The following is a 24,085-nucleotide window of genomic DNA, read 5'->3' as shown; positions in this document are numbered from 1 at the left end:
GCTTTAACCACTGCACCATGTGGGCATATTAGTAATGCAACATAAAAATATTTTTAGTGTATGAAATTTGATGAGAATATCTTAGAATAGTTTCTTTAACATTGAAATCGAAAAAGTTGGATATAGATGATAAATTCCCACCAAATTCTGTTAAGTGCATAAGCTCACATAAAATTATATTTAATGGTTTCTTTAAAACTAAGCAAAATGCAAATTTAAGAAAAGTGAGGTCCAGGTCACAGGAAAGTTCAAGGTCATACATTTTTGATGCAGTTGAATAGTTCTTACTAATACGCATAAGCAAAATAAGTTTGATAAAAATATTTTGAATGGAAACCGTTTATTTAACACTGAGCTAATCACCATTTCAAGAAAAATGAAGTCAAGGTCAAATGAAATGTCAAGGTAAAAAATGTTGATACAGTCAAATATTTACATCAGTCTGTATCAGAATATGAAGTTTGACACTAATTTAGAAAAAGTGAGGTGAAGGTCAAAGGAAAAATCAAGATCAAAAAATGTTGATTCAGTTGAATAGCTCTCATCAGTATGTATCAGCAAATGAAGTTTGATTTTGCTATCCTGAATGGTTTCTTTAAAACTGAGCTAAACACTTATTTAAGATAAGTACGGTCAAGGTCAAAGGAAAGGTCAAGGTAAAAAAATGTTGATTCAGTATGTATCAGCATATGAAGTTTGATTACACTATCTTGAATGGTTTCTTTAAAACTGAGCTAAACACTAATTTAAGAAAAGTGAGGTCAAAGTTAAAGGAAAGGTCAAGGTACGTTGATGAAATTGAATACCTCTTATCAATATGTATCAGCATATGAAGATTGATAAAAATATTTTGAATAGTTTCTTTGAAACTTAGTTTTGAACTGAGCTAAAAGCAAAGTGGAATGGAAGGACAGACAGAAGGTTGAAAGGACGGAAGACGGACATGACAAACTCTATATGCCCCAGCCATATTCATGGCAGGGCAGAAAAATTTCTAGTGTACCGAAATTCAAAACTGCAGTAATTGATAATTTTTTTTTTAATATAAATTCTATATCAAAAAACATATACAAACTTTTTTGATAGTTTATTCTATTCAAAGCAATAAGAAATGCATCTGTCTGCACTGCTTAAAATTGATAAGAAGGTTATGACATAACTAAAATAATGACCATGTCCACATTAAATTTAAAATATGAGTGACAATTCACTTCACCTTTTCTTTGGCTTTCATTCCATTGACTTTTCTTTCTTTAAAAAATTGTGCTTGTGTACTACTCCATCTCTAAAAAATAACATACAAATGAAAGTTTATGGCACTCAATGAACTCTCTCATCCCTTCCTTTACTGTTCAAGAAAAAAAAATGCATACATGTACCACAAGCATACTTTAAACATGTAACTAGACTTTATATTTTCATACATAATGTCACCAACTTTATAAAGAATTGTGAATGCATTTTAAAGGTGAGCACATGTGAATTGAATTAAAAGTACCAGTATTTTGCAATACGTAGTATTGCGAGTATCTCGCAATTATCTAACTTACAACCGCTCTTTAATTAGCATGGGAGTCGAGGAAGCTCTAAATCTCAAAAGATTTCTGGGGCATAACATTACAGTGGTGACAATGGAATGATTCGAACAATCATTATGCCGAAACTACAATGTATTGCCAAGAGTTGAACTCCAAATAGTAGATTTGTCAAGTAAGGAAAGTTTAGAGTATTTTATCAACTTTCAAAAGTAACGATTTTCATTTAGAATTTAATAAGAAAAGTCCGCTTAGTAAAAAGTATCGTAAAAAATGCAACATACAGGATTAGCTCCTCTCAAAAATTTATTAGGCTGGTTCAGCGCATGTTTAGCAAGATATTTCTCTAGGATTTCTTTCTTATCACTAATCAGTCCTTATAAATTCCACAATGATCGAACATGCATTGCATTCAATAGTACACTGCCCCCATCCAACAGATGTTTCCTACCTGCGTGAAAGAGTTCCGCTAATTTAAGTAATCGCGATATCAAGTATTGTTGTTTATCCTTAAATGTATGTCAATAAAAAAAAATTATTTCGAACAGATCAATGCTTAAGTTTTGAGATTATCACCCTTGGTATGCTTTTTTGTTTTTTGTATGGACGAGAGATTTGTTTATTGACAGCTGCTTTTTCATTAAAAGTGGAACTCAAAAACTAACTTATCTTGTCATTGGTCATTTGCAAAATTATTTGTAAAAAATACTGATTGTACACACAAGTACTCTGAAGTTGATATTAAAAAGATTCTTGAGTTTCTGATTGACAATATCTATGTGGTTTTTAGAGACAAGGTCTTCCAAAAATCTCTTGGAATTTCCATAGGTACCAATTGTGCTCCGTTATTATCAAACCTATTTTTGTATTCATACAAAGCAGAATTTGTTTAAAATCTTATACATGAGAAGAAGAAAATACATGCTGTCGCCTTTAACATTTAGATATATTGATGAAGTACCATATTGTCAGGTGTAAAGGCCGTAGTCTTGTAATAGCCACACCCCCAAATTTGGGGGGAAAATCCTGAGAAAAATGCAGTTCCTATGGATAAAACGCTACCCCAAAAATGCGGATGTATCTCTTATTTTCACAGCACAATTATTCCAAAGAAAAAGTTGAAAAAGTTAAAAATATTCATATTATTTCAAAAACGAAAGTAGGATACAACTTCTAATTTTCTTGGAAAATTCAGTTTACATATAAGCTTTATTTATAAGTATTTAAGTATAGTCTGTATTTTAATTGTTATTTGATTGGTATAAATTAAAATTTAAGTCCTGTATTTTTTTCCCTTTTCCCTAAGCATTTTACAATATTGTGCTGAAAATGCATTCCAAGCAGGTGTCTGTGTTTACGTAAACAAATCATCCCAAGAGTAATTAATGTCACACTTATGTATACAAGTGATACCAGGTAACTAAAAAGGTGTGTAAAATATTTATCATTAAATAAACTTTACTGATTACAAGTGTATTGTTTAAAATGGCAGTTGTTTCAAAACCAAATGGCCGGAAATTGTTATATAAACAAATATGACCTACATTAGGGTCGAGAGGAGTTAAATTTGGCAGTGATGATATCCAAGTTAGAAAAAGATAATTTATTTTAAATATACATATATATATATATATTTAATTTTGAATAATATTTTAATGGAAATATCTTTTTATATTTCTGTTTGTTGATTTATTTATCAGCGATCTGTCATACGTGACTATCATTCAAGAATTGGGGAATAATATGTAATAAACTTACAATGTGGTAACAGTGAAAATCACTCATGAGTTAAGAAAAAATGTCCAAAAAGGGGTTGAATTTAGTTCCTATGTAATGCACGCACCCACACTTTTGAACAATTTTTCTGAAAAAAAAAGTGCGTCCGATACACGTGAATCTAAGATATTAATTATTTCCATTCATATTTCAACACAATTATCTCAATGAGCTTGATAATTTAAAGATACCACAGAGTCCAGGGATCGACATTAACTGTGTCCGATTGCCTGGGGCAAGTTAATTCCCAGTTAAGGCAAGTGAAAATGCCAATGTACTTGTCCGATTGGGCAAGTGAATATTTCAGATAAAAACTTCTTTTTTTTTCATATCTTGCATTAGTTTTAAACAAAACAATAACACTTTCTGCCAAGAACATATCAAAAATAGTTTCTTAAACAAGAATAGTTTGTTTTTTCACTCAGAGAACACCAGTTATTCTCGGCAAACAATGTATTCTGATCAGGATATGTATGTTTCAAAACATAACAACTTTTTTCCTTTAGTGTGGCCTCAGTTCTCCAGAGAAAAAAATCAAAATAATATATATATATATACATATTTAAAATATGAATTTTATTTTAAAGAAAATATATACTGCTGCATGGCAGTGCAAGTTTTCAGGATAAATGAAAGGACAGTGGTATACATGTACAGAATTTACAATTGTAGGATAACTGACACATCAACATTTTTTTCTTGGCAGTTAACTTGCCAATAGAAAGTACTTTATTGCACATAAATTAAATTACCCGTATTTTCTTCTTTCTAAGGTTTGGGCAACCAAGTTTTGCATTTGGACAAGTCAAAATTTGTTGTCCCAAAGGACAAGTGAATATGAAAGTTAAAGTCTATCCCTGGAGTCTGACACATCTGTTTCATATTTTGATAATTTTCTATAAAAAGAGGTTAATGGTAACCTAACAACAAACCTTTATGACTAACTTTTCAATCATTAACTTCCCTTACTTATGCAGCAATATACCCTCATCACCTGCATACAGGGTTCATATCTCTCTGTTGATTCGATACGCAAGAGCATGCTCTACCTATGAACAATTTCTAAAACAAAGTAAGTTATTGACAAACAAGTTGATGAAACAAGAATATCATCAGTCTTGTTTAAAGTCATCATTACAATAGTTATATGGTCGATACAATGACCTTGTTGCTTGTCAGAAAATACAATCTATCATTAAGTCAAGTGCTGATTGACGTTTTAAATCTAATTTCCAGGCCATTATTTACACACTGAATTGCATACACATTTTTCTAATTTTTCCCGGATCATGACAGGAAGCACACCGCACGTGTGACTGGTCAGCAGGGGATGGTCACTCCTCCATGGCACCTGATCCCACCTCTGATGTTTTAGAGGTCCGTATTGTTCTGCTCCTGAATTGTATTGTTTGAACGAACTTTTTAGCTTTAATACTGTTTGTTATCTCCATATATTTCATAAACCTGCTAGTAGGACATGTTCAATATACTGTTTATTTGGATGCACTAATCAGCTCAAAATTTAAATAATAAATACCAAAAATATCTGGGAAAAAAACACACTGGAAAAATCTTGTAATAATACGAAGAAAGAAAAATGGATCTCTAATATATAGGCATCTGATCACTGCATGTCAGGATTCTAAATGAAACACTGACTCTTTCTCCTCGTAATAATTTTAAAGATTCCACTATTTTTTTTTAGAATAAATTTGTACAATCTAGGAAGTGTCTTTTCTCAAAGGGATTGATGATTCATTTGTTTTCAATCATCCTAATTAAAACTAGATTTTATAAAACGAAATATGGAGACAACGAATAGTATTTAAGCTCAAAAGTCCATTCAAATTACGATTTGAGCAGTGCAACCTCTACCTCAAAAATATCCGAGGTGGGATCAGGTGCCTTAGAGGAGTGAGTATCCACTGCTGACTGTCACTCTCACTGCCAGACTCCAGATGATTCTTCATTAAAACCTTGGCTGTAACTGTAGGTAACTTGATATGTGTCTCCACCTATCATTAGTGACACAACTGCCTGTTTACTGCTTAGAGAAAAGTAACACTTAGAAAAGGATAATAAACAAGAATCTGATATATCATGAAAATCCTTAATAGTAGTAAGGAAACACTTAAAACATTACTTTCCAAGAAACATGCATTTAATATTACATGTACATAATCAATTTATAAAATTTTAATTAGGGATGGAAATAAATAATATCCAAACATGAAACAGATGTGTCAGACTCTGTGGTATCTTTTATTTCAAGCTCACTGGGGTATAATATATATAGTTGACATATGAATGGAAATAACTACTGTTAATTGATAATATATCATCGATATATCTCACTGTCGAGTTCAAGACCACAGCAAGTGTTTTCTTCTTCTCATGTGTAAGATATTGAATAAATTCTGCTTCATATGAATATAAAAAGAGGTCTGCTAGCCTAACAACAGGTTGCAATTGGTACCCATGGGAATTCTGACAGATTATTGGAAGACCTGGTCTCCAAAAACTACATATATATTGTCAATCAGAGACTCAAGCATCCAAAAACCTGTATTACTAAAGTATGGCTCAATATGATCACCAAAATCATCATTGCTTGACATTATATGCATCTATAATCTTTCTTTAATATTAATTACATTTTAAAAGGCCCTAATTAAGCCATCATTTTGACATTTATTTAATCATGATTGTGTATACTTTATCAACAATCTCTGCCACTTTCATGCGGATATGGCTTCTTTTTGTGTTTCTCTTGTTGAAGAGCTACAATCTCCAAACTTGTGTATTGAGTATAATAACTTTCATCCTTCTCATATTGGCCTAGGTGAAAACAGATAATACTACAGGTCACTTACTCAGAAGGATTACTTGATTTTGTTGATCATGTTGATTGATGGTAGTCTGCAGAGTAGCGCTAGCAGTTTCTTTTTTACCATTTCACTGTGAAAAAAAATGTGGAACTTATTAAATATTAAAAATATTTACCACTACATTAGCATTGGTGATATGGTCATTGCTCTCTTTTGTAACAAATCAATTAAACACTGCACCTTTATATAGTATGAATTATATTGCATGTACTTTCGATCAATCTATTTAAAAAACATCAGATTAATTACCAATAGGTTCTTGAATTTTTAGTTTCTGTTGCATTGGGCTGAAATTACGAGAAAAACTTTATTTTGAACAAGCATTTATATGTACAGTATTGTACTTGCATACTTAAATACCTACTATAATTAAGATTAAACAAGCATTTTGAGAGTATTGCATTAGCAATACTAGTCCCCTACCTGCAAGTGTAATCTGGTTCCCACTAAAAATTGAATTGCCACAATTCCATTAAAAATCATTGATTAAGAAGCATAACTAAATGCAAACTTGAACTGTAACTCATCAAGATACACTTACATACCAAAACTCAGCTCAATATCTGCAAGCGTTTAGAAAAAAGTGCGGAAAACAAATGGGACAGACTGAAAGAGGGACAGACAGACAGATGGACAGACTCAAAGGAAACCTATAATTCCCTCTGGTTTCACCGGTAGGGGACTAATAAAAAAGTGGGAAAAAGCCACCCTGTTAAGCCCTACTTTCGTCTCCCATGGTGAGCAGTGGAAAAAGGTCTTATGCTTGGATATGTTGTACATGTACTTTGTATCAATCTGTACATGCATAATCCATTGGCTAATGAAAGAGGCAATGTATTCGTAATGTAAACTTTTAAATGTAGTGGTAATGTGTACATTTTTTGCAGCGGTAATGAGTATGTAGCGGTAAATAATTACCATTTTGAAAATGTAGCGGTAATGATATTCACCTGGATAAAGAAATGGTCTATCTATTCCAATCACATTTTTGACAAGATAGGGCACTTCTTATTTGCTGTACATATAATTGTTTTCATTTTCACACTGCTTTTTGGGAAGATTGGGAAAATAAAGACCTTTTAGGAAATTTTGGAATAACCATTATACGTACTTTAAAATCATATATATTGGGTTTCCGGTCTTCGTTATCAACTAAATTTGTTTTATAAAACAGAGGAATATGAATAGCAAGTTAAGTTATTACCGGTATATATCCAGCTATATTTTCTTTAATTTTTGGGAGAAATTACTATTGGGAAAATTAACACATTTATTGGGAAAAAAGGCACCTTTTTTTGAATTGGGAGTGGGGCCCTTGAACGGCCCCAATTATAGACAATTGAGAGCCCTGTTTCATATTTGAGAGGTCGATTTATAACCTTCGTTCTTCATTTTTTTAAGCTTTGGTGTGTGTTGATTACAACACATATGTCAAGTGACTTATCTTTAAGTTTTTGTCAAAGAAATTTCAAGTCTGTTAAAATCTTAATGTTTAAATAACTTGTGCCCTGTACGAAATAAGATTTTGTAGCAAATAATCTTTACAACCGAGCTGCAATTTTCCCCAAGTTATCAGGTTGAAAAAGGGGGTGCATATTTAAACCAATGCATATTATATTCGGCAAGATATGGTAACTGCTTGATTGTCACATTTCAGTTTGAAACATGTTACAAGTTTTATTTCAAAAAATGAAAATATTATTGAAAAAGTAAATACAAATACTCATTGACAAAAAGTATTTACTAGGGATGGCAATTTCTAACCGGTTAACTGATTACTCGGTTGGAACGATGGCAATCGATTAGAAAATCTGCAATCGATTAGTCGTAAAAAAATTATAATATATGTAAAACTGAAGGCAATGTACTAAAATTCATTTTCAAAATAGAAATTCCTACCTAAACATTTAATTTAGCGTTTTCATTTATTTATTTAGGCTGATTGGGAGGTCATTATGGCTCTCCAGATTAAAATTGCGGGGTAATTGGTCAGTCTGAGATATGTATACTGTTAAAACATCATGTCGTTACCCCGACTGTCCTCTAATTCTTTAATGATAATAATCACCGTTGAGTACCATGAATTGGTGTGTGTGTATCTTTTGCAGTTATCTATCACATTAGATTATAATACAAACATTGTAAATTAAGGGGATGAAGGACACATGGTCACATGACTCTTTTTATCTACGTCATAATCACCGTTTATATAAGTCCAAAACGTGTAAAGCATCAGTTCTTGTATAATTTTTTGACATTTTTTTTTTAACTTAAATTGCCATCTTATATAAAAAAGTAAAAAGTTTTAACATTCATGTAAACATTAACAAATTATGAAAAAGATTGATCCACTCCTCTGTTTCCCTAAACTGCACGTCCAACAAGTCGGTGACGTCATACACGATCTATTAGTACAGCAAGATCATACTCGGTGAATACAGGGGTGGTATTATTATGTAAAATCAGGTCATAATCAGTATGTGATGAAATATTTTGAGAAATGGGGAACATAAAAATTATGATTTCTTCGCTGATGACAGAAATCTTATGTAGGCATATCTTATTTCGCTTATTTAGCTTACGTGTGACGTCATAGTTGGTTTTTCCCGTACTCAAGAAATGTAAATATGACACGTTTTTGTCATGCTTATGTCCTCTGTAATGATGTCCTGTGCAATATTGAGGTCAGCTTCACCGTTCAAAATTTTTACAGTTAACCAATAATTTGAAGGACTTGCATTTCAACATAAATTTAAAAATATTGAATGATAGAATTTTTTGTAAATTACGTTTTTTTTTGTTGCTTAAGTTGTCTCAAAAAGTACGTAATTTTCCCTATCCAGATGCGGTGTGACAGGATAAAATTGCTTTTTCGAATTTTAAACCTATTCATACTCTGAAATATTTTAAGAGATACATGTCCACTTGCATATTTTTTATATATGCTTAAAAAATCCCATTATGGACAGAGTATTGGGCCCGGAAACATGAAGAATTAAAACTCCACTTAGATACTGCAGGGCATAGTATTTGTCAATCAATATCTCTAAAATAAGGTAGAAACCTACTGATATAACTGCTTTAAGATATGTGGGACATACTAAATTAGAAATATACAAAATATGAAAAAAATTGAATGACAAGTATTTTTTCAGCTCAAGGTCCTTCTTCCCCTTAAGTGATACAATTTAGACTTAGTTTTGATTATGGTGATAATGAAGAATGAACTTGTGTGACATCCGCTCATGAAAATTATCCATGATATCTCAGGCATGGTTCATGGTTTTCTGAATTTTTTCTTGTCTATTGAAAAAAAATATGCGCGTAGTTTTATGATCAAGAAAGACAAATAGAATGATTTTGACCTCTAACAACTTTTTTAAAGACTTCTTGTGCATAGGAATAGAGGTACTTGAAAAAAGTCAAGAAAATGACATTGTGTAGTTTGATACGATTAACCGGTTAATTGGTCGGAACATTTTGCGGTTTACCATTAACCGATTTGCAATTCTGTATTCGATTGCCATCCCTACTACAGTGGCTGCAACGTTATTGTTGACAAAAGAATCGTGTAAAATCCTTCGTGTTATATGCGTGATCGTTTGTGTAACGTGCGAGATCGTGCGTGTATCAGACTCAATCGTTTGCGGTTTTAATCGTGCGTGATCGTGCGTTAAGAAACGTGTAAATTTTGTTTTGTAAGTTTTTATTGGAATGTTTTTGTTATACAAGCATTTCACTTGTCTGTTTTTTTTTTTTTCAATCCAAATTAAAAAGAAATGAAGCGCGATTTACATAACTGAAAACAGAATGAACTAATTATCGCTTGGAAATAAACAATATAGTAAGTCGTACAATATTGTGTTCTCGTCAAATAGCATGATTTTTTTCTGATAAACCGTACTTAGATGTTTGATTTTTTCTCTGATGTTAATTATATTTATTGCTAATTATGGTCAAGATATTTTTAAAATCAATAGATCAAAAATAAACATTTTTACAAATAAATAATTCTCAATGCTTACATAAGTATTTAGTCGGTGAATGTACATTTACACGACATGATTCTCGGGGTTTCGTTTATCAGTGTTATCTCTGGAGGTTACTTTTGATTATTTTTTTTAATTTCTGCAAATAAATGATTTGTAAAATAATTGTTGATTTTAGAGATTCACAAATTGAAATGTGGATATAACTTATAATTTAATTCATTTTCATGCCATATTTTTCAAACTTGTCCCTTTCTGCGTATTATGAAATCCAATTCAATCAAAACTCACGGTCCACCTACATGTACATCTTCTGATAGAACGAAAAAAAAAAAATCAGTTTTCTAAAGTCAGAGAATTACATAAATAATTTTTTGTAATCTAAAATTATTCATAAATCTTACATGTATTTAGTTCCAGAAATATCCATTTCTATTTTTTTTTCATTTTTCAAAGTTGATGAAATAAAATCAATCATTATTTGAAATCTAAAATAAGTATTAAGCCTTATTTCTTTTTGAAAATATCCATTCCTAAAGAATTTGAACTATTTTGCGTGAAGAATCGTGCGTTTCTGTTAGCAATCATGTAAGATCGTGTAACGTGTAGAATCGTGTGTGTGAAGGATCGTTTATGTAACAGATTTTATCGTGTGTGAATCGTGCGGAATCGTTCGTCTAACGTGATCGTTCGTGTAAGTTGTCAACAATAACGTTGCAGCTACTGTATCTACTATGTGGTTAGTATGTAAATTGTAACTGGTTACAAAACTGGTTATGAAAATTTTAACTGGTTATGATCTTTCTTAATAGTTAATAAACCAGTTAATCATTGCCATCCTTATTCTAAAGATACTTTGTGACAAGTTTGGTTTAAACTTGTCCAATAGTTCTTGAGAAGAAGTTGAAAAATGTGAAAAGTTTATGCATGACCCAAGCCCTTGCTTATGCAAAAACATCCAAAAACAGATAGAAATATGTTACCATGGTTACCTAAGTAATTCAGTTAACTTATATCAAACCACACATTGTCATATAAATAAGACTAAGTGCTTTTCAAGGGTCCAGATCAGCATTCAGTCAGTATCAAAGTATCATGGTCTTTAGAGTTTTGTATATGCCTTTTGTCTTCAATGGTAACCTGTGCTTATACATGTACTTAAATATGGCCATTGAGGAGACCACTTATAATTAGGCATAAAGTAGACCAGTGAGAAAAATTGAGTAAATTGAATTAACCCTTGATATCAAGTATATACAGTATATAAATATACCATTCTAATGATCTTATTCACTATATGCATCAATACCCTGTATTATATTATACTGCATATCAAATTAAAACTTATTTATTGTGTCACAACTGAAGTGTTGCTGGACTGAAAGACATAAAGATGGACAATATGTGAATCCTATAGAGCTTTATCATTTCATGCAGGCCCTAATTAACATTCAATCAGCGATAAAGTACCTTGCACTTAGATTTTTATATTTACCTTTGTCTGCTATAGCAACCTGTACTTATACAGACCCTGAAACGTGCTACTACCCCACACGCACGCTGCACGAACGGTACACGCTCGCTACACGGTTTGCACGAAACGCTGCACGGTTTACACGAAACGCTACACGGTTTGCACGAAACGCTACACGGTTTACACGAAACGCTTTGCACGAAAGGCTGCACGGTTTACACGAAAGCCTGCACGAAACGCTTTGTACACGTTTCTCACACGCTTTGTACACGATTCTCGCACGCTTTGGCCTCGATCTGGATTTTCTATTCGGAATCTCTCGGACTTTATTTAAATTATTACGGATTAATCAAAGATTAGTTAAGAATTGCAATCATTCAGTTTAAGATTAAAACTCGCTACACCAGTACTATATTAACAGGTAAAATACTCAATCTTCGGTTGTAATTAATTAATACAGATGTAGTTGTCATTGAGTATGTGCCCGCTCAGTGAAATGCTTATCATCGTCTATGTACAAACCTTTTTAAATAGACTCTAAATTACGCACTGAAAAAAATAATATTTGTAATTCATAATCTTTTACAGCATCCAATGTTTTTACAATTATCCTATAGTTTGATATTAAAAAGTCGTTTCATTACTGACAAATAAACTCAGTTATTGATTTGAAAAAAAAAAATGATTAAATTGCGTATGGTTTTTGAAAGCGAATCGATTTTCTTTTCTTTCTTTTTTAATTATTGATTGATTTATTCATTTTTTGATTTATAAAAAAAAAATATATTCATTGGATTAGATTAGGTTCTGTTTATAATTTGAAAAAGTGACATGTACACTACATTGTGCAGGAAGAGGGGGGAGGTAGATTACCGAGATCTTGCTGTTGTATCTTCAAATCTGTACACGGCTAAATATAACGGGCACTTGTTTCAGTTAGTATAACATTGGGGGAAATATTATTATAGAAACAGGTGCCCATTCTAAGAAAATAAAAGGATATTCAGAGGGACCAGATACATGTAATTCATTAAATGCACTTTATTCAGAATGATAAATAATCGTTTCATTACAGAGTTAAACTTTATCATTAAAATTTTATACAGTAGAGAAGCCGGGGAGAAAGGTATTGTAATTCTTTAGTTCTCGTTTGAGGCATTGTGTTTATCAAATAAAAACAATATATCCACCACTTTGTAAAATCCTTGATTTCAAACCCGTAGACAATTAAACAAAAGTCGCGGCTTTTAGCAATACATTCAATATACATTTATGTACATGTCCTATGTCCTATAAACTAAAAATTATGCTCTGTAATTGCGTGATTAATAAAACAACTAATAATTACACTATACTCAAGATTTATTTCTATATATTTTTTTTATTCGCGAATACACTGGCAAATTAATTGACAAGAGATAATAACAGAACAAGTTTTCAGTTCCCGGCACGAGGTGCCCGTGATCGCTGTTGTGAATGACCTTGATCACTGTCGTAAGAAGAGTGTTGGAAGTGTAAAGAAGATTCTAGTATATTTTTAGGGGTGCATCGGGCGCACCCCGAAAAAAAGCAATAGATTTCATTAAAAACAAAATTATATATAAAACAATTAACAACAAAAGCTCAGTTTGTGTTTTCATTTGAACACCCCCCCCCCCCCCCCCCCGGAAATAATTTACCCTGTATTTGCCGAAGCATGTGAATTATAATTCATTTATGTGACAATTATTAATCAACCAATTGTATGCATAAAAAGACTATAAATGACTCTTCGTTTCAAAATTATTTGTAACACAATCTTGTGATATAAGAAAATTATGTTCGTTTATAAAGAAAATGAATTAACTGTGCTCCCCGGCCTAGAATTCCCATACTTCACATTTATAGCAACGCACTAAATTTTGTATTTTATTTTTCACGCCTGCCTTATCTATCTATTATTTTGTATTTATCACCCATATGTTCCTGTAATCTTTATAAACCATAATTGTAAAATGGTGAAGAGATTCAAATGAATGAATGAAAAGGACAAGACCGGATTCTTGATGAATTTTCTTTTTTAAAAAAATGTTTAGTATTGCCCCCTTTAAAAAATGTATTGAATCAAATACCTCTAAATTGATGTACATCTTTATTTTTTAAAAAAGGAAGAAAAACAAACAAATATGTAATACATTACCGAGTAATTTTATTTAATTTGTTGTTTCCGTATTTTTATTTTATACCACCGGTATACAAATTTAATATATGCGAATAATATTACTTACAAACAACACAGAATGACATGTTGATCCATCAATATCCATATTTAAAATAAAATGACTTCCGAATGAATCCTACACGTTTTTCACACGATTCTTGCACGAAAGTCGCACGTTTCTCACACGGTTCTTACACGAAAGTCGCACGTTTCTCACACGCTTCTCGCACGCTCGCTACACGGTTTGCACGAAACGCTTTGGAGCTTACACGAAACGCTGCACGGTTTACACGAAACGCTACACGGTTTGCACGAAACGCTGCACGGTTTACACGAAACGCTACACGGTTTGCACGAAACGAAAAGCGCACGAAAGTCACACGCTTTTTTGGGGTAGTAGCACGTTTCAGGGTCTGTACATATGTTATACTTAAATATGGCCATTGAGGGGACCACTTATAATTGGGCATAAAGTAGACCACTGAGAAAAATTGTTGATATCAAGTATATACAGTATATAAATACACCATTCTAATGATCTCATTTACTGTATGCATCAATACCCTGTATAGTATTACACTGCATTAACTAAAACTTGTTTATTTTGTCACAACTGAAGTGTTAATTGCTGGCTGAAAGACATAAAGATGGACAATGTGAATCCTATATAGCTTTAACATTTCATGCAGGCCCTAATTAACATTCAATCAGTGATAAAGTACCTTGCACTTTAGATTTTTTATATTTACCTTTTGTCTGCTATAGCAACCTAGTTCTTATACTTAAATATGGCAATTATGGAAACTGCTGATAATTGGGCATAAAGTAAACCACATAGAAAAAATTAATATACTTAATGGGAAAATTTTACTGTACTCACTGTTAATAGCAAGTACATTTATACGCATGTATTATAGATATATACAGTGGTGCCTTGTTTATCCGGACGCCTCTTTGGCTTAAGTTTGTTAAAAATAATATTGATTAATTTTGAACTGTTTCTTATTTGGGATAGTAATTTTTTCCTAATCAGTAGCCCCTGGGCTAGTGGGATTTCCAGGAAAATTTCAACCCCTGAAGATAAGTATGAAAAAGTCATTTCTTGAAAAATTACCATCCAGATAAACGAGTCATTTTTCAATGAACTATTAAGTTTTGTAGTAGAAATCGACCGTTCGGATGTGGAACACGAATTTCTGGATTAATGAGACAGAATGACATGGAAAAAATCTATTCCCGAAAAATAGCATCTGGAAGGTGAAGTGTTCGGATAAACATGGCGCCACTGTATATACCATAAATGACTATGACCTATGGTACATATAGTCAGAGAAAAGCAATCAATTAAAGCTGAACACATCTCATAAATAGGCATACACCATATTCGATTATATATCATCTACTATATCAGCACCAGGGTATACTCTTCGCATTTGTTACACCTGACTGCTTTATTGTCACAGGTATCGGAGTGGAATGGTGACACATGCTCATGCTGGTTATCTTGCATTGCCTTTGTTTTAATTATTTATTTTATTGCAGTTACGTGTACTTGTGTATGTTTGTATACTGCATTGACCTGTGCGACTGTTGTAAGTTTCATTGGCATCTTTCTCTCCTGCCGTGAAAGAAGTACACAGTAATTTTTTGTCGCTACCCAGAGCTATGTAGCATACGTCAGTCTGTCTATACAGACAGGTGACAACAGATTACACTGAACAGTGACTAAGTGAGTGGCTTATATAGGGACCCTACAATATAGCGTGAAGAAAGGAATATGGCGGAAAAATTCCTTTTACACAGTGTGTTCAGATTTAAAATCACTAACATTAAAGCAAACTAATGGATTACATACCTTTTCCCATAATTCACTTCAAATTCCTACTCATCATGTACGGCTTCTTCAGAATCTCACATGTATACATTCTTTGACTTTTCTATAGGAACATTATTTCCTACAATGTACAATCACATTTTAAAACATTCAAATATTACTTCCAATTGGACATAATTGGTAGTTCACAAGCTAGAAAGCTCACTCAGTAGTTGGATTGATTGTTTAATTGTATGTCGTTTTACATCCTGTTTAAGAATTTTTCACTAAAATAGAGACGTCACCATATAATGGTCAATAATCTTTTCAACAGTTTTTTTCTAAAGAGATTTCAGGCTGTCTTTACTGCATTTGTCAGTCTACATTACCACCCATTGTGGTATACTGATCCTGATTTGTTTTCATAGGATTTAAGTTTTAGTTTGTGTGATAACTGGATATAAAAAAGTTTCAAAGTAGAGTGTCATGAGCTCATCAATGCTAATTATCAAAACACTACTTCTAGAAAATCAAAACATTAAAGTTAAATTAACCATTCAAAATATTTTTTGAAAAGCAAAACAAAGGTCAAAGTCAAGTGAACTATAATGCTGGTATTTTTCATTATAATTTATGATAAATTGTGCACATGCTATTAATAGCATAGACTTACCTCTTTTAAATTATCAAAAATATGCTGAATATTGGCACTTTAAACTTTTTTATAAGTAGGTCAAAGGTAAGTTCAAGGGTCACAAGATTGGCAACCATGGTATTTAAAACAAGAGGCCCAAGGGCCAGATCGCTCACCTGAGCACTGTGGCTAGGAAAAAAGGAAAAATCAGTTTAGTATTGAAAAGCATAAATGAATAAGTGGTCCCAACCTACCCCTAAAAAGGGAGTGGGGGGGGGGGGGGTCATGATTTGAACAAACTTGAATCTACACTATCTGAGGATGCTTCCGTATAAATATGACAAACCGTGGCTTTGCTGTTCTTGAGATTTTTAAAGATTTTTCCTATATATTCCTATGTAAAACTTTGATCATACATTGTTGCCCAACCCTACCCCCGGGGGTCATGATTTGAACAAACTTGAATCTACACCACCTGAGGATGCTTCCACATAAATATGACCAATCATAGCTTTGCTGTTCTTGAGAAGAAGATTTTTGAAGATTTTTCCTATATATTCCAATGTAAAACTTTGATCGTCCATTGTGGCCCCACCCTACCCCGGGGATCATAATTTGAACAAACTTGAATCTACACCACCTGAGGATGCTTCCACATAAATATGACCAATCATAGCTTTGCTGTTCTTGAGAAAAAGGCTTTTGAAGATTTTTCCTATGTACACCTATGTTAAACATTGATCGTCCATTTTGGTCCCACCCTTCCCCTGGGGGTCATGATTTGAACAAACTTGAATCTACACCACCTGAGGATGCTTCCACATAAATACATATGACCAATCATAGCTTTGCTGTTCTTGAGAAGAAGATTTTTAAAGATTTTTCCTATATATTCCAATGTAAAACTTTGATCGTCCAATGTGGCCCCACCCTACCCCCGGGGGTCATGATTTGTACAAACTTGAATCTACACCACCTGAGGATGCTTCCAAATAAATATGACCAATCATAGCTTTGCTGTTCTTGAGAAGAAGATTTTTGAAGATTTTTCCTATGTACACCTATGTTAAACATTGATCGTCCATTTTGGCCCCACCCTACCCCCGGGGGTCATGATTTGTACAAACTTGAATCTACACCACCTGAGGATGCTTCCACATAAATATGACCAATCATAGCTTTGCTGTTCTTGAGAAGAAGATTTTTGAAGATTTTTCCTATATATTCCTATGTAAAACTTTGATCGTCCATTGTGGCCCCACCTTATCCCCGGGGGTCATGATTTGAACAAACTTGAATCTACACTACCTGACAATAATTCCACATGAGTTTCATCTTTCCTGGCCCACTGGTTCTTGAGAAGAAGATTTTTCAATAATGCCATTAATTTTTTGCTATTTCGTAATTATCTCCCCTTGGAGGAGGGCGTGGCCCTTCATTTGAACAAACTTGAAACCCCTTCACCCAAGGATACTTTGTGCCAAGTTTGATTGAAATTGGCCCAGTAGTTCTGGAGAAGAAGATGAAAATGTGAAAAGTTTACGACAACAATGCCGCCGCCGCCGCCGCCACCGACGACAGACAACGGACAAATTTTGATCAGAAAAGCTCACTTGAGCCTTCGGCTCAGGTGAGCTAAAAAGTCAGAGTGCCAAGCAAAATATTAACCAAATATCAAAAACAATTAAACCTCTTACAATTCTTGAGATATAAGGTGTGACAGATGGACAGACAGACAGATGCCAGGTAAATTGATCCCTAGGTGTTGCACTGCTGTGCAGTCGACTCACAAAAAATGTTTTTCAGACTTATTTATCATTGGAATGACTAGTAAACACCAAACTGAACTTAACCTGCTTAAGTGAGCCAGTAGTGCCCAGTACAGAGCAACAAGTGCTGTGAACAGTGAGTGAAGTGTGACCGATTGATTGAGTGTTGTTTTATGTCCCATTCGAGAATTATTTCACTCATAAAGAGTGAAGGGTTAAATAATTACAATAAAATGTAAGGAGGCAAGTCTGCCTCACCATAACCTGGTTCTTTGTGGCCCTATTTTTAACCTTCATACCCATCTCCACTGGGAATTCATTTCCTCCTCCCCCAACAATCACGTCATGACTCCATAAGCAGCCAAAGGCTGTAATGGGCAACTAGTTCATTAACAGCTAGGGCTATCAGGAATTCAAAGTCACTGAAGTTCTTTTGGTTTTTATGATACTATCAAACTATCAGTCTATCACTGAGTATCTGCATGCTTTAAAAGTTAGTATTTACCCCTGATTTGCTTTAATTAAAGCTTTTGTGTCTAGCTATTTTCTGCTAACAATTTATTTACAGTTTATAACTAATAAAGCAGCAAATATACCTTACCCCATGTTGCAGATTCTCTTCATCCAAGTAATTGATGTACATTGTACTTAATCTCTTCATCTGTTCATCTGGATCCTTTCACTGCATTCATACAGTACCAGTAACTGTTATATATGGATATATTTCCTTGTCAAAGCTGTCACTTTTTAGGCACAATTGCTAAGTTTGCATCTTTATCAGCATTATTTATTAATGAAATGACAAATTCCATCAGACACACCTGCAAAAATGAAAACAAAATCTATTAATTTACATATAATCATGTCCATATTCTCTTGACTTCATTATTATACATGTATAATTGAACTGTTTTATACTGCACTGCAAATATAAAGGGCTGGGATAATACACTTTCGTCTACTATTCTATATCTAATATACTATATTAGGTATCACAATATTTATGCTACAATACAGATCACAATATCTTTAATCGGTTATAATTTTTTCATTTTATATTAAAATGAGACAAAGTTTGACACCATGCATATCCAAAGTCTCTAAAAATTTACAATTTTAGTCATGTATATGTGTTATGCAAGGGTGTATCTGTCAGTATTTCCAAAATTTATCAAGCATGACATTTAAATTGATACAAATATTTTGATATCAGCTTTTCTTTTTCATGAAGTTCGACTTAAATATTCTTTGATAATTTTTAAATCAAAATAAAATCAAAAACTTTTAATTTCTTCATTTTATTTGCTTGGAAAATAATTATTTTTTTCTTTTGTATTTGTACGAGTGTTTAGTTGAAACTAGTTCTACATGTATATTAGCTAATCAGTGAAAATCTGTACGTTTGATTTACATGCCTGTGTGTGCATTACATGTATATTACAAATCATGGGATCTGCGCTTGTAGGTGCACTCAATGTTTTAAAGTTATTCATAATTTGAGAATTATTGTCTCTTTTTTTGGTTTTACAAAATAATATGAATTTATATTTTCTTTTTTAAAAGAGATGATGCGAATTATAATTTCAATTTAAATTTTGTTTATATATTGTTGCTGTGATCTCAATAACCTAGATTAGAATGTTCTAATCATTAAAATGATATTGTCCTACGGACCTGGTTTAAAGATAGAATTCGTTCCGTGTATTGGCAATTTATCAAAATAAGCAAGTTCGATAACTCGAACTGACTGCATTTTCTATGAACAATCCAGAGAGTTCCGAATTCAACATGGCGTGTAAAGGACAAGATAGGCTAAGACCCCTTTTTGGCCCCTGGTTTGGGGTGTTGTTTAGAATGGTACAACAGTTTATCAATAGAAACCTGTTGTCACCCCTGCCAGAAAATGAGTATTGGTTCTAAGTTATGTGATACATACAGGTCACAGGAAGATCAGAAAATATGTCAATTTCAGAATTTTCTCATTTTATGCAAATTTTCATCGATTTTACAGCACATTTTGTTTCAGAAAACATAGAGCACAAAATATGTCAATTTCCGAATTTTCTCATTTTATGCAAATTTTCATCGATTTTACAGCACATTTTGTTTCAGAAAACATAGAGCACAAGCTTGTCTATCTACCAAATTTATATATTTCATATACTAGTATCAGATGCATCTTATGTATAAAAATCTCAGATAGGCAAGCTTGTGCTCTATGTTTCCCGAAGTGAAAAGTATCTCAAATTTGAGGATATTCCAATAGAATTGAGAAAATTCAGGAAATTGTCCTACTTCTGCACCCTCTTCTGGTCCCGTGTAAGCTTTGAATCAAAATTAGTGCTGGTTTTAAAGCAAGCATCATTTTTAGTTCTTAACTACAAACTATCACTATTTTAACTATGTTCTGATTTTTACATCAAATAAGGGGCCAGATTCAGCCGTTACCATACCTTGTCCTTTGAAGCGAGGAAAAAAGGTTGAGAAAATGAGTTGAATTTTCTTATTTCTATGGATTATTTTTAGGTTAAAAGGCATATAAAATCTCAAAAAGGTTTGTTATGATTAATTTGATAGTTATTTTCAGTGCAATTTTTTTTGTATTCTTCAAAATCATTTCTGAGCGGATCCTTTCCAATATGCTACATTGCTAGTATATGGGACATATTCTAACTGTGGTGATTGAGGGCTTGTTCCGAGACAAAGTTAGATTGTTCTAACTAGAAATAAGCCAACACATATATCTTGTAAGTCGAACACATGTATTTCTCAAATTCAATAAATAATTCCAAAAAAAAAGAAGAAATCTTGTAAAAAGGTATTCCATAGAGAAAATTACCCAGAAAACGTTGTAGCATAACAAACACTGACATATACTCGAACAAAACTTAAGTTAAAGGGTTTTTATCACGTTTCAAAATTTTTTGATATGACAAAGTTTACATGCTATTAAAATCATATATTTAAAAATCTTTGCTAGAAAATTAATATTTTTGATGTTTCAGCGATTCAAAGTTTGAATTTCTCTATATGCATATTTTGATCGCCGATGTTACGCGCCATTGCTCTGACGTCATAGGTGTCAATCCTGGTCAAGCGAAGTACTTATTGTGCATACAAAAGGGCTCATTTGTTGTGTCTTTTAAACCTGTTAGAAAATAATTAAGTGATAATTGAATAATTGACAACTTGTAAGGTATAATTTATGGCTTTATGGTGCACAAATGTACACAAGAAAGGTTTTAGGAAGAATTTTTTCCCCACATTTCCTGGACTTGGTCGAGAGATAAAAGGGGGGCCTTTCTCTGCAAATGCGATTGCGTTTATCTCCATTCAGAACAATCGTTTATGCCCGATCGATCACGATTTTTTTTCTGTCCTATAAAATATTTTAAGGAAAGATACTTTTTAAAAAAATAATAAATGAAAAACATGCATTTTTTAAAAGTTGCACAGAATCTAGTAGGAATGTTGTGAACTTCGTAATGGCTTACGGCGCTATTGAAGAAGTGTCGTTTCTAGTATATTATATTCACTGCTAGAACAGATAGAAGATATACAGGATTTATTTATTTATAATTAATTAAAATAATAACGAAGAAGAATTCAAATTCCCATATTTATAAATGTTTACGAAGTTAAACTTTAGTAATTCGCTCTATTTAGTTGAAGTCCCGAGTTGTCAACGGCTTCGTCTTCGGTGACCTCTCTCCAATTGTCGGCATATTTTCGGGTTATTTCTCTCTGCTAGACGTTCATACCTAAAATATTGACCGTCCATAACCAAAGAAATATAGTCTATGTCAAAATTTCAACCGGCCATACTGTGTATTCTATTTATTTAGAGTGAAAATCTATTCAATATATTTTTTTCTTACGATAAGCTTTATGAGTTCTATTGACCATTGACACCTATGACGTTTCAGTACCACGTGACCCCTATCTAATTAGTGGAGATTTTTACTTCGAGGACCCTATATTACGGGCATTTTATCGTCTAATTACGGCCGTTTTCAACATTTTTTCATAATTAAACGATAATGATATGTTTCAAGAACATAATAGTGTTTCATTTTTAAGAAATTTAGATGCGTGATAAAAACCCTTTAAGTATGAAAAATAATCAGATAATGGGTCAAAATCACACCAGTGACCACCTACCCTAATCAACTGTTATCCACAAAAAAAAATTATATACTTATATGTCAATCTACTTCCAAAATTACATGTTTTCCAAGATCTTACAAAATTATTTTTACAGTATGTCTCTCAAATATTTGTTTTCCTGCTTAATAGTACTGATCATGCTGATCAGATGATAATGGGTGGGTGATATTAAGATAGTATGTCCTCATAAACTTTTAGTCCCAGACCTATGAACCAGTGATTCATTTTGAAAATGGTTATCATGGGTCCAAAGGACCCCCCTTAATGACAACAATGAGTCCCATGACAAAATCGGAGCATCCAAATCCAATGGTCATATATTAGATATTACAGAGGAAATTCTGGTGAAATATAAAAAGTTATTTCACGAAAGAGCAAATGCTTTATTGTTGCTGTGAGTAGTTTTATAATTTTACTATCAATTGTCCAAGTAAGAGTACATGATTTTGTGTCATAAATATAATATATTGTCAACTGTGCACTTTGGTTCTATTTTTAGATCGTACATACGATCTCACACATTGTAATGTATCAGTCATAAAATGCACAGAAGTAGAATGAAATAAAGAATTTTTAAGAAGAAATGAAAAAACAGTCAGAAATAAAAATGATTAAATTTTAAACTTCTTAGCTTGTAAGGAAAAAAAAAAAATGATACAGGTTACATGTATAGCTTTTACAAAGGTATAGTATTCGCTTCAGAAATGTTCCACAGTACAGACATAATCAGTGATAATCGAACTATGTTATCTAACTTTCAAATATTTTCTGATAATTGCTGGTTAATTGGCTGCAATTGTGAAATCTGACCTGTTGTTGGCAACCTTATATATACCTGTTAAAATTGTTCATGCATATCTCTTAGCACATGGATATGATGCAATCGGTCAAGTTTAAAATCGGATTATACCAAATAATACACGTTCTTCTATAAATTTATTGCGTTCATTGGGATGCACATTTATTAAAATAATGCATCCTGAGCAAAATTTGTGCATAATTTACACAGGATGCACACCAAAATGAATCATTGATGAACACCATATTTTTTTAGCGCAACATACAAAGAACTATGTAGCAACCTATGATCTACAGCACATGTAATTTTCATAATGCTAGCTAGCTCACATCATAAGGAATACATGTATGACTAGCTGCTTGCATGGCGCAGTGGTTTAAGTGTTTGCTTTAGAGTCACAGATAAAGGAGTTGATCCTAACATCACAGGTTCGAATCCCACTGCAGGATGTGGAGACCGGTGTTCAAATGAAACTGAGGTCCCATGTTGTAGTAGGTGCTGGCATGAACAAAATTACTCATTGCTCAAGGGTCCTGAGTACAGAGGTTCTCAAGGGCTGGCTTTTCAATATGAGTGAAAAGTTATCGAAAGAAACATTATAGAAACAAATAAATATGACTATAAATAGTTATCTTTTCTTACCATTATGGATGTTGTACATGTCCCTTTCGATAATAAAAAAATCTTTTTCTGTCAACTTCTCATTTTCTCACGCGATTTTTTCTTGCTAATCTTCTCTCCAACATACCGGAGAAGGTATTCTCGCATGTTATGTGGTACCGAACACACTATAATAAAAATAAATGCATAAATGCAAACAAGTCAACAAAATCTAATTTATTCAGAGACTTGGTTTAAAATGTCTCAGATTGTCATAAATCTCACCCTAGGCAGTTAAAAATTTCCCCAGAAATCTTGTCAGAATTTTAAAAATATAATTTCAAAAAAAAATTCATGGGAAAATATACGGCATATATATAGCCATTGTACAAAATGCAGGAATTAAACTTTCCTGGAAAGTTGAGAAATTGAAACTGTAAA

At 32.7% G+C, this 24,085-nt stretch overlaps 2 long non-coding RNA genes across 3 annotated transcripts; both read right to left on the bottom strand.

The window, feature by feature from the left end:
* Positions 1–1,095: 1,095 nt before the first annotated feature.
* Positions 1,096–15,760, bottom strand: LOC133176626 (uncharacterized). Of its 2 annotated transcripts, XR_009719502.1 has the most exons (4): positions 15,718–15,760; positions 6,449–6,486; positions 6,185–6,269; positions 1,096–1,285 (listed from the first exon to the last, which is right to left on the bottom strand). It is a non-coding gene; the product is annotated as an uncharacterized LOC133176626 (long non-coding RNA). The 2 variants fall into 2 exon arrangements; XR_009719503.1 differs by lacking the exon at positions 6,449–6,486.
* A 3-nt stretch (positions 15,761–15,763) lies between these two features.
* Positions 15,764–23,856, bottom strand: LOC133176628 (uncharacterized). Its single transcript, XR_009719504.1, has 3 exons — positions 23,687–23,856; positions 18,680–18,899; positions 15,764–15,817 (listed from the first exon to the last, which is right to left on the bottom strand). It is a non-coding gene; the product is annotated as an uncharacterized LOC133176628 (long non-coding RNA).
* Between the last annotated feature and the right edge of the window lie 229 nt (positions 23,857–24,085).

The sequence above is a fragment of the Saccostrea echinata genome, unplaced genomic scaffold, assembly GCF_033153115.1.
Source record: "Saccostrea echinata isolate AGI-Se365-2 ecotype Australia unplaced genomic scaffold, CSIRO_AGI_Sech_v1 ptg000077l, whole genome shotgun sequence".
Taxonomy (NCBI): domain Eukaryota; kingdom Metazoa; phylum Mollusca; class Bivalvia; order Ostreida; family Ostreidae; genus Saccostrea; species Saccostrea echinata.
This window is presented reverse-complemented; position numbering and strand designations above follow the sequence as displayed.